This window comes from Colobus angolensis, unplaced genomic scaffold (genome assembly GCF_000951035.1).
Source record: "Colobus angolensis palliatus isolate OR3802 unplaced genomic scaffold, Cang.pa_1.0 Scaffold26, whole genome shotgun sequence".
NCBI classification, from domain to species: domain Eukaryota; kingdom Metazoa; phylum Chordata; class Mammalia; order Primates; family Cercopithecidae; genus Colobus; species Colobus angolensis.
In genome coordinates this window covers 4,025,901-4,039,027 of record NW_012115821.1, presented here as the reverse complement: position 1 = coordinate 4,039,027, position 13,127 = coordinate 4,025,901, and the positions used below count along the sequence as shown (strand labels likewise).

The following is a 13,127-nucleotide window of genomic DNA, read 5'->3' as shown; positions in this document are numbered from 1 at the left end:
GCAGCCATAAAAAAGAATGAGTTTGCGTCCTTTGTAGGGACATGGATGCAGCTGGAAACCATCATTCTTAGCAAACTATCACAAGAAGAGAAAACCAAACACCGCATGTTCTCACTCATAGGTGGGAACTGAACAATGAGATCACTTGGACTCAGGAAGGGGAACATCACACATGGGGGCCTATCATGGCGGGGGAGGGGGGAGGGATTGCATTGGGAGTTATACCTGATATAAATGATGAATTGATGGGTGCTGACGAGTTGATGGGTGCAGCACACTAACATGGCACAAGTATACATATGTAACAAACCTGCATGTTATGCACATGTACCCTAGAACTTAAAGTATAATAAAAATAAACAAATAAAAAACAAAAAAAAAACCAAAAAAAAAAGATTAGTATCCCCTCGGAAGCTATTAGACATACATTTTCTCAGGCCCTGCCCCAGGATCTACTGAATCAGAAATACTGAGGTTGAGCTGAGCCCAGAAATCAGTGTTTTAACAAGTCCCCCGCATAATTATGATGCTGGGCTTCAGTTTGAACACTGCTGTGCTAGAAGACCCTTGGTATTTGTGTCACATTTACCCTTTCGCTTCATTGACTGCTATTTTTCTCACACTACCCCAGCCACTCTGACCTCTGTGCTAAGTACATTCCTACCTGAGGGACTTAGGATTTTGTATTCCCTCTCCCCCAGATAGCTACATGCTCTGAAGTCTCTTGTCCCTGAGTAATGATGTCTCTGCTCATACACTTGTTTGTTTGTTCATTCATTTATTCAACAAATATTTGCGTATCTAAATTTTGGGCTCTGGGCTACAAGCTTGGGATATAAGACTAGGTCTCTGAACTTTGGGAATTTGCACTGTAAAAAGGGGTTAAATATAAGTGATGACCATTGCATCACAGCCATTCTTTTGATCTGGCAAGGACTGCTTGAGTTATTTTTGTACCTACTGTCACCAACTTTAAGTCTTTTCTCAGATGCCATCCTTACAGGCGAGGCCTCCTTGCCCAAGCTTCCTAGGGCTGCCGTTACAAGTGCCACCAGCCAGGGGGCTTAGGAAACAAGAGACATTTCTTCTCCCACAGTTCTGAAAGCTAGAAAAATCCAGGTGCCAGCAGGGCTGTACTCCCTTTGAGACTCTAGGTAGAATCCTTCCTTGCCTCTTCCTAGCTTCTGGTGACAGCCAGACATCCTTGGTGTTCCTTGGCTTGTCTCTGTATCCCTCCAGTCTCTGCCTCTGTTGTCATGGTGCTCTCCCTGAGTATCTTAACCCTGTCTTCTTAGAACGACATCAGTCATTTTGGTTTCAGAGCCCACTCTACTCCAGTATAGCCTTATCGTAGCTAGCTACATCTTCAACAAATCTGTTTCCAAATAAGATCACATTTGGAGGCACTGGAAAATAGGATGTCAATATACCTCTTCTTAATGGGGGTGCATATGTAACCTATAATTCCCACCCTATTTAAATTGCACCTTGCCCTCGGCATGGCATACCCCACTTCTTCTGTACTCTGTTTCTCTTCTTGCTGCTGTGACCTCCCAACACACTTTATGTTTTACTTCTCTATTTGGCTTCCTGTCTGGCTCCCTCCACTGGTATTTAAGTTTCATAAGAGCAAAGATTCTTGTCCCTTTCATTTTCATACCCACAAAATCCATAGCTTTTAGAATATACCTGGCACACAGTTGTGGCTCCATATATATATATGTTGAATTAATGAAAATGATAGACCACTAACAACATCATTTGGTTTTTCAGAAGTCTGATTAATTTAAAGCACAAAAAGCACTCTCTTTTTAAAAATTTTTTATTTTTCATGCCCAGGAAGCTAAGTACAGAGAGAGTATTATGACAGTGCCACCTGAGAAAAGTTAAATTTATTCTAAAATAAATGGTAAGCTTCTTGGTGGACAGGGCTTTCTATCAGGGAAAGACCCAAGGGAAGTTTTATTTCTGGGGATATTTCTGGATAACTGAACTGGCACCCAGGAATCAGGAAAGAACTGGTATCAGAAGTATCATTGGTCAAAGCAAGACACAGTGAAAGGCTCTCCCGTTGCAGTCTCTTGTCCCTGGGTAATGAAGTCTCTGTTCATACACTTGTTCATTTATTCAACAAATATTTGCATATCTAAATGCTGAGCTCTGGGATATAAGCTTGGGATATAAGTCTAGGTCTGTAATTTCTTCTGGAATTTCCCTGGTAGAAAGAGATTCAATATAAGTGATGATAGCCACTCTTTTCTTTGGCAAGGACTGCTTGAACTATCTCTGTACCTACCCCAAAGAAAATCAACTATTTTTCACCCAGTCTAGGCACAAAATAATACAGATATTTAGTGATCAAGTGGGAAGCCACCAAAACAGGACTGGGGGCAATTTCAAAGGTAAGTCTGCTATTGATCAGGCTTTGTTACTAGAGTCAGTGCTCAAGCATCCCCCTGAGCAATGGAATTAAATGAAGGTGCTGTTCAGTGAAGGTTAGAATGCAGGGCTTTAACATTATACCCAAGTTTGCATTTCTGTACTTCTATTTATGAGATATATGACTTTGGAAAAGGTACCTAACCTATCTGAGGCTGTTTTCTCATCTATAAAATGGCATTAATCTTTCAATATTGTGTGATCAACACGGATAAAAAATATAAGGTTTAGCACAGTGGGAGGTCCACAGTAAACACTCAGTAAGTTGGTATTCAAGACAAACATAAATCCAGATGGTATACTTCAGAGTTTGGTGGATCTTGGCTTCTCTTTTAGGGCATCACGGGACATAAAAAAATGGAGTTATGAAAACAATGTGAGCCAGAGTTCTGGAAATGAGAACACCCACACAAATCAAGAGGCAGACAATGGTGTCAGGAACATAGGAAAAATTGCCAACTTCTTGTGTATTTACTTTTAGGGAGGTTGCCTACGTTTTATCAGATATGAATCTCGGATGGCAAATTTAAGGCAAGTTTCATAAAACATTTTGGGAAAGTGAACCATAATATTAAAGCATGAGGTTTCATCCCAGTATTGTTAAAATTAGGCAGAATGGCCTGGGAGGCCGTTCTCTTCAGCAGTTCGCTTAACCATGCTGCTTATAAAAGATGGCAGTGAATTGAAACTGAAAGGCAAACTGTGCTCTCACCATCTGTCTTAAAAGAAGTATGATGTGGTTATCATTCAGATTGTTTGGAAAGGAAAACCATTTATAAGTTTCTCTAGCCCTGGATTGAGCACTCTGGACAGAGTTGGATCCAAACTATAAAAAAAAGCTTCCTAAGGTTATTTCCAAGGCTTCCATTTCAATAGGAATGCTTTGACAATCAGACTTAAACTATCCATTGATTTAAATTACTTTATGAGACTGGATTAATTAAAATGCTCAAGATAAGAACCCTCCATCTATCTCCCTTTCCCTATTTATCCTGTTCTTCCCCCATGGATCATAAAAATTTGGATAGCGTGTTGAGAGCTACTCAAATGGTCAGGAAATAACAACTGTGATTAACATGGTGGCTTTAGAAAAGTTGCATCTGTAGCGATGATCAGGTTTTACTCTGGGAGAACAATTGAACATGATTAAAAATTCTGCACCTACACAAACAAAGTGTCATTTTCTAGAGCAAAGATGTCCTTGTGCTTTAGAGACTGAGACAAGGCAGGAATGAAGTCTACATCCCCTTCTGCCCCCTTTGCTAGACTCTCCAGCATGCTGTCAAGGTATCAGTTTGCTGGCCCACTTCTGACTAAACAGAAGGATCTTTTCTTACAGGTAAGGTATTTCATATGCATTTTTCCACTCTGGAAACATGAGCGGTGGCCTTTTTAGGTCAGATATATAGGTCTACATTATGGATGGCACACAGTGCCTGCTTTTATAAGCTGATTGCCTATCTGTCCTTGCTTACCCTAGAGCAGAGAAGATGTTCAATCCAAATAAGCATCTTTCAGCTAAATAACCTTTGCTCAGCCTTACTCTCATTAGAACTTTGCCTGTCTACAGCATGGGATGAAACTAGGTTTAATATCTATTCAGTCATTCCTTAAGCATTAAATGTTTACATTTCCAGCAATACAGAATAATTCTGCTTTGTTGCTAATACTGGGGGTGGGGGATACTATTTTATGAGGAGAAATAACTTGACTTAGAATATTTCTACCTTTTGTAACCATGTGCTGTATTTTAAGTTTCCATGCATTATTCAAACAAAATGTTTTATAGACTCATCACAGCTGGCGGCTGGAAGTGACTACTGGGCAATCACTCCATACCATCCTCTTCTTAAAAATGACAAACTTAATTGTCCTACCCATGATTTCTAAGTGGAGAATCATAAGCCACAGAATTAACAAAAATGTTTAATGAATGGTTCAGTGGGAGAAGAATAGAGTTCTTTAAAGAATGACTAGGAGAGAATGTCTTTCTATGTGGTACCTGAAAGACAATTTCAAGCCCCCCACGAATAAGTAGTGGTATTATTACTTTTACTGTATGTTAGGCACGATGCTGGAAGGTACCTGGAAGAAGAAGATAAACATTTCTGGGAGCTTTGAGGGCAGTTTCTATCCTGTGGAATTGAGTACTTCTCATTAGCAAAATTGTAGGCCAAAATTCTTCCTCCTAGTCTTCTCTTTTAGATCCTCCCAGGCCAGTTTTGGAGCACCTCCCTGCCCCGACTCCAAACTGCATTTTGTGGAATCCATTTTTTTGCAACAGGCATCATTTACCTCTCCCCGTGCCAGCAGCTCCTGGTCACCTGACCTCTATTCCTTGAAAGCAGAGCCTTTCCCCTGTTTGTATTTCTTACTCCTGTTTCTAAATCTGGTCACCATTAACATCTTCATGGAGTTTATCTTATTTGTTGAATGAGCCACCCTTTGTTTTAGTGAATGTAATTTGACTGAAAGAATTCCAGTTAAGGTATGTCAAGTAGAAATGTGGTTGCTGATAGGACCCAGAGAAATTTCATAGAAATCAGGGGCAGGAAATACTATAAAGCCTGGGCCTCGTGGGAGACAGAACTGGAAAATGAGTCTGGATTTAAACAGCTCTGAGAGCCTCAACAGACATGGAGTCAACGGGCTTCATTTGAATGCTTTGTCATCATTATGCTTCTGTAGCCTTTTGTGTATCCTTCATTTTGGGCCCTGCAACCAACCCATCCACTATCTTATAATCCCAAATCCAAATTCCTTGGAAGCAAATCCGTTGGCCTCCCTCATCTTTTCCCATTATTCCCCAGGTCATCAAACAGCCCATTACATGCAGTTGGATTGAGTTGCATTGAGGGGAGAATAAGGAGGAAGAGTCTCACACAGACACAAACACACATAGACACACATAGACACACACACACACACACACACACACACACACACACACACACATACACGGAGCATCCAAGGCTGTGGCCACTGATGGATAGTTTGAGAAAGGGGAGTGGTATATTCTCTAATATAAAGTCTTAAGATAAGATAAAGGCCCAGGGACCTTTATGGAATAGCTAATATGTTACCTCAGCAAAGTAGTGTTTGGAGTAAGGGGCTAAGGTTGAAATTTTTACTTATATTCAAATTGTATTGAAAAGTTATTTCCTATTTTTCCCAGGGTCAATTCCTGACAGCAGTTTGCAAGTAGAAGACTTAATACACATATTCTTAAGTGTGTATGTGTGTGGTGTGTTGAGAGAAAGCATATGGACACTATTGCAGTGGCAACAGAAGACAAAGTAGTATGGACTTTTCATGCTAGAGGAGATTTTAGAGATCTGCCGGCCCAACCCACACGTTTTACACGTGAAGAAATCCGCACTTATAAAATTTAGATGGCTAACTTAAGAGTGTGTAGCTATTAAGTGGCAGGACAGAGACGGATCTCAGATCTCAGAAAGAACAAAGCTCAGATCCTCAATCCAATGAGCTTCACAATCCAGCTCTATTATACTTTTGTCTCCAGAAAGAAAGTCTTTATTATTAGGTAGGTGCAAAAGTAATTGCAGTTTTTACCATTAAAATTGCAAAAACTGCAATTACTTTTGCACTGACCTATAACTGAAGCAAGCCCAAATATATATCATGCTTTGTCATTGCATGGTTGGCTTATTACCTTTCAGTTCTCACCTCAAAGGTTAGTACCTCAAAGGGCTCCTTGACCACTACCTATAGTCAGTTCCACTCCTTGTTCCCCAGGTTTTCCATGACATCATTCTTTTCATACATTCAGATCACATGCCCCAATCTTTAATCACCTTGTGCGTTTGTGTCCTTGTTTTACTCTTCCAGTAAAATATGAGGCTCCATGAAGGTAAAGATTGTTTCTCCTCTTCACGTCTGCATCCCTAGCTCCTGTAATCATGCCCAGCATATTGTAGGAGCACCTAAATAAATAGTCATGCCTGTATACATTTAATACATATAAATATCAAGAGAATAAGTGGTTGGAGAGAACACATAAACTCTTCTTGACCACATATACTTCCTAATTACTGAGAGCATACAATGTTTAATATCTCTGTGCTATTATATTTCTCTAAAGATCCCCATATATTTTTGTGTGCTGTGTCATAATTTCAAGCTAAAACAAAACCTGGAATTCATAGCAAAGGGGACCAGCAACATCTGATTCAGATGTGATTTTACCTGTGTGGGTGTATTCCACATAACTGTGAGTGTGACCATCACAGAGAGTAACTTGGCTTAGAGATGCTGCATCCCAAATATCCTCTTTGTTTGTGACTCTGACTTTGTCCTGTCACTTTGTTTGTGACTTGTGACTTTGTCCTGTGACTCTGATGGTAAGAATTGTTCATTCTTATTTCTGGCTCTTGGCAGCCTACAGATGCTTCCTGTTAGTGTTCCTGGAAGGTTACTGATGGGGCCTGTTGTTTATTGCCCTATCTATCAAGTCCTATTTATTTTTAAAATAAACTTTAAGTATACTGTAAACTCCCTTCACAAACAGATTTTTCCTCCTCTTACACTTGACAAGCCTCTAAAAGGAATAGTAACTCTGTCTCATAAATATTTGAACCTGTACCTTTTAGGAAAGAATTATACTTAAGCTACTCAAGAGCAGGAAAGGTCTCTGTCTGAAACCTCCCTTCTAACTACTCACTTCTATCTTCCTCTTCAATCTCTCCCTCACTTTTTTTTTTTTTTGCATTATCTTATTCCAACTTTTATACTGCTCCCTTATCCCACTGCAGACCCAATTCTCTGGTCTAAACTGCTGTCCATGTCTTTATTAAGTATTGCTTATATAATGTAAATGTCTTTATTAAAAATATTAAAGGGCTTACTATTTCCAAGCTCATCAAACCCAAATGTTTTACATGTCCTGATTGGTCCTACATCATGTGAATTTACTATTTTATTCAATCAACTAACACAAAGCTGATAAGAAAAGACTGTGACATGGTAAAACAAAAAAAATGTCTTGGGGTTTAGATTCATACTGACTTGGGTTCAATTTTAACATGACTACTTATTAGCTGACAGCCTTGAGGAAGTCTCCTAACTTATCTTACTATGTTTTCTCATTAGAAAAGTGAATACTGATAATACCGATTTGAGTAAAGATTCATGGTTGTGATAATTAATTTCAGGTGTCAACTTGATTGGACTAAGGAATACTTAGGAAACTGGAAAGTACTACTTCTGGTTGTGTCTGCGAGGTTTCCAGAGGAGACTGGTGCATGAATCAGTGGACTGAGTGGGGAAGATCCACCCTCAATGTGGGTGGGCACTATCCAATTGGCTAGGGGCCCAGATAGAACAAAAAAGGAGAGAAAAAGATTTCCTTTTTCTCTCTCCTAGAGCTAGGACATTCTTCTCCTCCTGTCCCTGGACATCAGAACCCCAGGATCTCCAGCCTTTGGACTTCAGGACTTACAAAAGCAACCTGCTGGGTTCTTAGGCCTCTGGACTTGTACTGAGACTGACACCATCAGCTTTCCTGATCCTGAGACTTTTGGACTTGGATTGAGCCACGCTACTGGCATCCCAGGATCTCCAGCTTGCAGACAGCCTGTCGTGGAACTTCACAGCCTCAATAATTATGTGAGCCAATTCCCCTAATAAATCTCCTCATATGTCTATGTCTATATCTATAGCTATATCTATATCATCCATCGTCTATAATCTATCAATATATCTATATCCTATTGGTTCTGTTTCTCTGGAGAACCCTGACTAATGCACTGGCATTCTCTTAATATTTATAGCTCTTCTCTTTCTAAGCACATGGTAGCATTACATTCCACCAGTACTCCTCAGTTTAGGAATGGTTAAATGATTTGTTTTGACTAATGAAATGTGAGTGGAAGGGATGTGTTTCACTTGTGGACAGACATTTTTAGAGACAGTGTGTGATTTACAATGATCCCTTCCCCCAGTGAGGCAAATATGAAAACATATGGAGAAAGCTTTCATTATCCTGGGATCTTGACTGTTTATAATAAGCAAATCCTCCTACTGATCCCCCCTGGATATGCAGCATGAGCTATGGGGGTTGCTTGTTACTACAGCAAACATTTTTGTATCCTAACTGAAACATCTATTTGGCAAGGTTGTTTGGAGGATGAGTGACAATATACTTAAAGAGGCAACACAGTGCCACTATGCAATCAATCATGGTATCTGTCGTCATCAGGAACACTATCATTGTTGTTAGCATTGTTATTTTGTTAGACTTATTTCTATCCTGCATTTCATCCTTATTCCCATTATCTTAATGTGCTTTAATATTTACATTTCTTGCCCTTCACTAAATTATAAGATCTTTGAGAAGGGCAACATACTTGATGTGCCCTCAGTCAGGAATAACCCATTGGATATAGTATCCGTTCCAACTATTCTACTGTTGTAGCATGAATGCAAGTATATGTAATACATAAACAAATGGGCATATTTGTATTCCAATAAAACTTAATTTATAAAAACAGAAGGCAAACCATAGTCTGTAACCTTCATTTAGACTCTATTCTTATCCCTCTCCCTCCTTCTCTCTCTCCATCTTCAAATCTTCAACCCTAGTTTTCCTCCTTCTCTTGTGGGTGTGATTGTATTCTCTGCTTCCCCAGGTAACCATTTTCCTCAAAGATAAAAGTAGCCACCAGTAGCCCTGTTATAAAGGAAGTAAATCCCCTCCTCCCCTGTGTTCTTCCTTGGGTAATGTGCCCTTGAGCCAATCTCTGCTGACAGAGCATGGGAATTCCTGATTGGTCAGGCTTGAGTTATGTGACCACTGCTTGAGTCATGTGACCACCCGGATGATCAGAGAATGGTCTGTGATTGATTAATCCTTCAGAGCCATCAGGGGTGAAGATGGAAGAAAGTAAAATGCTTAGTAGACTCACCAGGGGGCTTCTTACAAGCTCTTTTCTCCTACACATGCAGAGAAATAGGAAAGAACGAAATAGGAAAGAACCTAGTTCACAGGATCATCCTTAACAAATGTGTATTGGGTAGTAGGCTTGATACTTCACAGCCAATTTCCCTGGATATTCTTCAAAGACTTCCTGTGGGATCTGGAAACAAAAGCGTTAGCTTGTATTTCTGATGGATTGTTTCTGAGAGGTAGGGAATACAGCAAACTAAGAAGACTCTTAAGTTTCTGGCCAAAGCACCTGGATGAGTAGAGGTACCATATATTTAGATGGTTAGAATTCATCTCCTAAACTGTAAGGGGGAAGCAACAATATGGATACTCCCCAGTTGGCTTGCAAGTATTTTCCAGTGATCTGGGAAAACTTACCAAACTTTACAAAAGCTAATAAACAAAGCAATATAATGTTATATGAGTCAAGACTCTCTGGAAACTATCCAAATTCCTCTCTGTAATATGGGGAATGCCTGAAAATTCCTAATATGAAATATCATACTACAGGGGGAAAAATAAAAACCTTATTCTTGCTATTACTGGCCACATAAGGTCTGTGTAAAGGACATTACTGGCTACTGTAGATATGTGTTGGGCACTCAAAAACTGAGTCAGTTTAGTATACCAGTACATCTTCTATTTTTACTTTGCTCAGAAAATCTGATGAAATTATACAAATCCCTGAAATCTAATATTTCTATGTGATAAGATTGTGTAAGAGGAGGGGGTGGAAGAGAAGTTTGGAAAATGTGGTGACAGATGGCAAGTGGGCTCAGGCACATAGCGTTCCTATATATAGGGGAGGGGACAATCTGGTTAATCAAGGGGAGGGGGGAGCACTTTCAAATTTAGATTCAAGTATTTTATATATTCAGCAACATCATTTAGTGAAGCAGCCTAGCCTGGTAGAATTTTTAATTTTTTTCTTGGTTGGGGGTGAGCTGTGTGATATGTATTTTTAACAGTTTTCCATATTCTTTCATGATGTCTACATTTAACAATCAAATTGTATCTATAAGTTTTGGGTGTGTCTGTTGAGAGAGGAATGAGAATATATATTTCTAGAGAGAGTTCCTTCCAAGGAAATTTACGACATTTCAAAAATTAGGGCCATTACAACTAATTTAACACGAATGGAAAACTAAAGTGAATGTTCACAATGAATATGTCTTTATAGTTCAGTAGAATGAGCAGTGAGCTGGCAATGAGGACACTTGAGGTCCAGGCCCAGCTCTAGGTAATACAGTCCCAGGTAGACTGTGTTGCCTTACACAAGGCACTTCAGCTTTTTGAATCTTAGTTTGTTTATTTTTAAACTGAGAGTCTGGATTAAATTATCTATAGGATAATCTTGGTTTTATATTTCCATCATTATAGGCTGTGTCTTAGTGCTCAGTTAGTTAGGATGCTTTTGATTCCAAGTAACAGAAAGCCCAACTGAAGCTGTCTTAATTCATCACAGGGCAAGCCTAGTGTTGAGTGGACCTTCGGATTGGTTTGATTCAGCAAAGGACATTTCCCCAACTTGTTTACTCTTCTTTCTAGGGTGTCGGCCTCATGCTGACAGGTTGGTGGCTCTTCAGGATCTGAAAATATCAGTTAATGACTCCTGGTTAATGTCATGCTTTTTTATACAACTCTGGGTGAAAATAGAAAATCACTTTCTGAGGCTGTCTTAGACAAGTGAGGAAATGTCTTTTGGAAGATCCCTGAAAGCTTGTCCTTGCATAACTTTGGCCCAAACTGACTTTTGTTCACATCTGTGATCATGTCAAGAGAGTGGGGCTACCGTGAACTACAGGAAAGACTTCTGGAACCAGCAATTAGCTTGGCAGGGAGATTGTGGTTACATAAGTGAAAATCAAGAAGGATCATAAGTAATGGAAGCAACCATGAAATCTACCAAACATGGCTTGGAACCCTTAAGTTTCATATGATCTACACAGTTAAATATGACTAGAAAAAAAAAACACAAATGAATGAAATAGAGGTTTTATATGGTAGCTATTATCATACCAAGCACATAGTAAGTATTCAATAAAGATGCCTTGCTTGGGCTAAACTTAAATCTGTTAAACACAGAGAACATATCTCTTAGTTGGCAACTAAATAACAAGAAATTGCAGGTATTTTGGGGGTTGCCATAGTGACCAGAGGCCTTCTGCCGTACATTTTTGTTTTCATGCAGTGGTTTTCAAACTTGGCTGCAAATTGGAACCACCTAGGGAGCTTTGAAAAACACTATTGCTTGAGTCCCATCTCCAGAGTTCCTGATTTGATTGATCTGGGTGGAGGCCTGGGCATTTAGAGTTTTAAAAACTCTCCAGATTATTGTAAGTTACTGCCAAGATTGAGGATTTCTGGCTTAGGGACTCCAAACATGAGCATTCTATGTGCATTCTCATCCCCTCTTCCCTTGAAGTCCCTTTTATAATTCTCTTTTTCTGTACTCTAAACTTGTAACTGTTACATTCTTCTCCCTGAGCTGAGACTCCCAGAGATACCACATGTTCTCCATTACACTATGGCAAAAACCTGAATGTGAGGGTGGAAACCAAGAGTAGGGAAGGCGTACTGTCAATAGGGTGTGTTAGAAGAAGGGGACAAAAGGGTGGAGAAAACAAGAAGTGATGCAAAAAGCATTTTCCTCTGGCACTAGGATGAGGTTGGAGATGCACATTTAGGCACTCTCAGACTCAGATTCCCACACAAACACCCATACACATACAGACACATCATCTGAAATTCTTCCCAGCCTCCTCCCTGCTCAGCCCACTGCCAACCACTTGCTTAGAATCTTGCTGCAAATTCATAAAACACCTAAAACACGAATAAATGAGAAGTGACTATGTATTCATTCATTCACACATTCATGTATTCATATGTTCTATAAATATTGATTAGGCACCTACTATGTGCCAGGTACATTGCCAGATGGTGAGTGAACAGTGATAAATAAAATAGGAGCTTATAGCACATTAAAGGCCATAAATCTGGAAAGGATTTGGAGTATATAAAGCAGGGCAGTGATTATCTTCTTCACCAGGAATTGAGTTCTAGTCTCCGTACGTCATTTGTTGAATGAATCTTTGGTAAACGAATGACTGCCCAAATGAATTAGTGAGAAAAGACCAGAGTGACTGGAGCATGGTGCACATGCAGGTGTTTAGGGAAAAGTGGAATAATATTAGCTTGGAAATAGGGGTGGATATCAGTTCATGCTGGACCTAGTTTTTTAAAAATCAGACATTATATTCTGTGTATTGGTAAATAATTGCATATTTTCAAGAAAGGAGTGATATGGTCAGAGAAAGTGTCCCTAAAATCAGGGGGGATAAAGAAAGGGCTATTTGGGAAAATAACAGAATGGAAAAATGTTTCTGAAAGAGGGAACAGAATGTGAAAAAGCTTTGAGTCAAGAATGGTATAATATGGCTGGGTGTGGTGAGTCACGCCTGTAATCCCAGCACTTTGGGAAGCCAAGGTGGGTAGATCACTTGAGGCCAGGAGTTCGAGACCAGCCTGGTCAACATGACGAAACCCCATCTCTACTAAAAATACAAAAATTAGCCAGGTGTGATGGTGTATGCCTATAATCCTAGCTATTCAGAAGGATGAGGGAGGAGAATTCTCTGAACTTGGGAGGTAGATGTTGCAGTGAGCCGAGGTCAGTGAACTTCAGCCTGGCCAACAGAGCAAAACTCAGGAAAGAAAGAAAGAAAGAAAGAAAGAAAGAAAGAAA

The 13,127-nt window shown here is 39.7% G+C and overlaps 1 protein-coding gene across 1 annotated transcript in view; it reads left to right on the top strand.

The window, feature by feature from the left end:
- The first annotated feature begins 7,857 nt into the window (after positions 1-7,857).
- The window catches only part of FAM19A1 (family with sequence similarity 19 (chemokine (C-C motif)-like), member A1), a 560,030-nt gene continuing 554,760 nt past the window's right edge, over positions 7,858-13,127 (top strand). The window contains exon 1 of the mRNA XM_011947170.1: positions 7,858-8,064. The gene's annotated coding sequence lies outside the window, so the exon portion shown is untranslated. The remainder of the gene's footprint in view (positions 8,065-13,127) is intronic.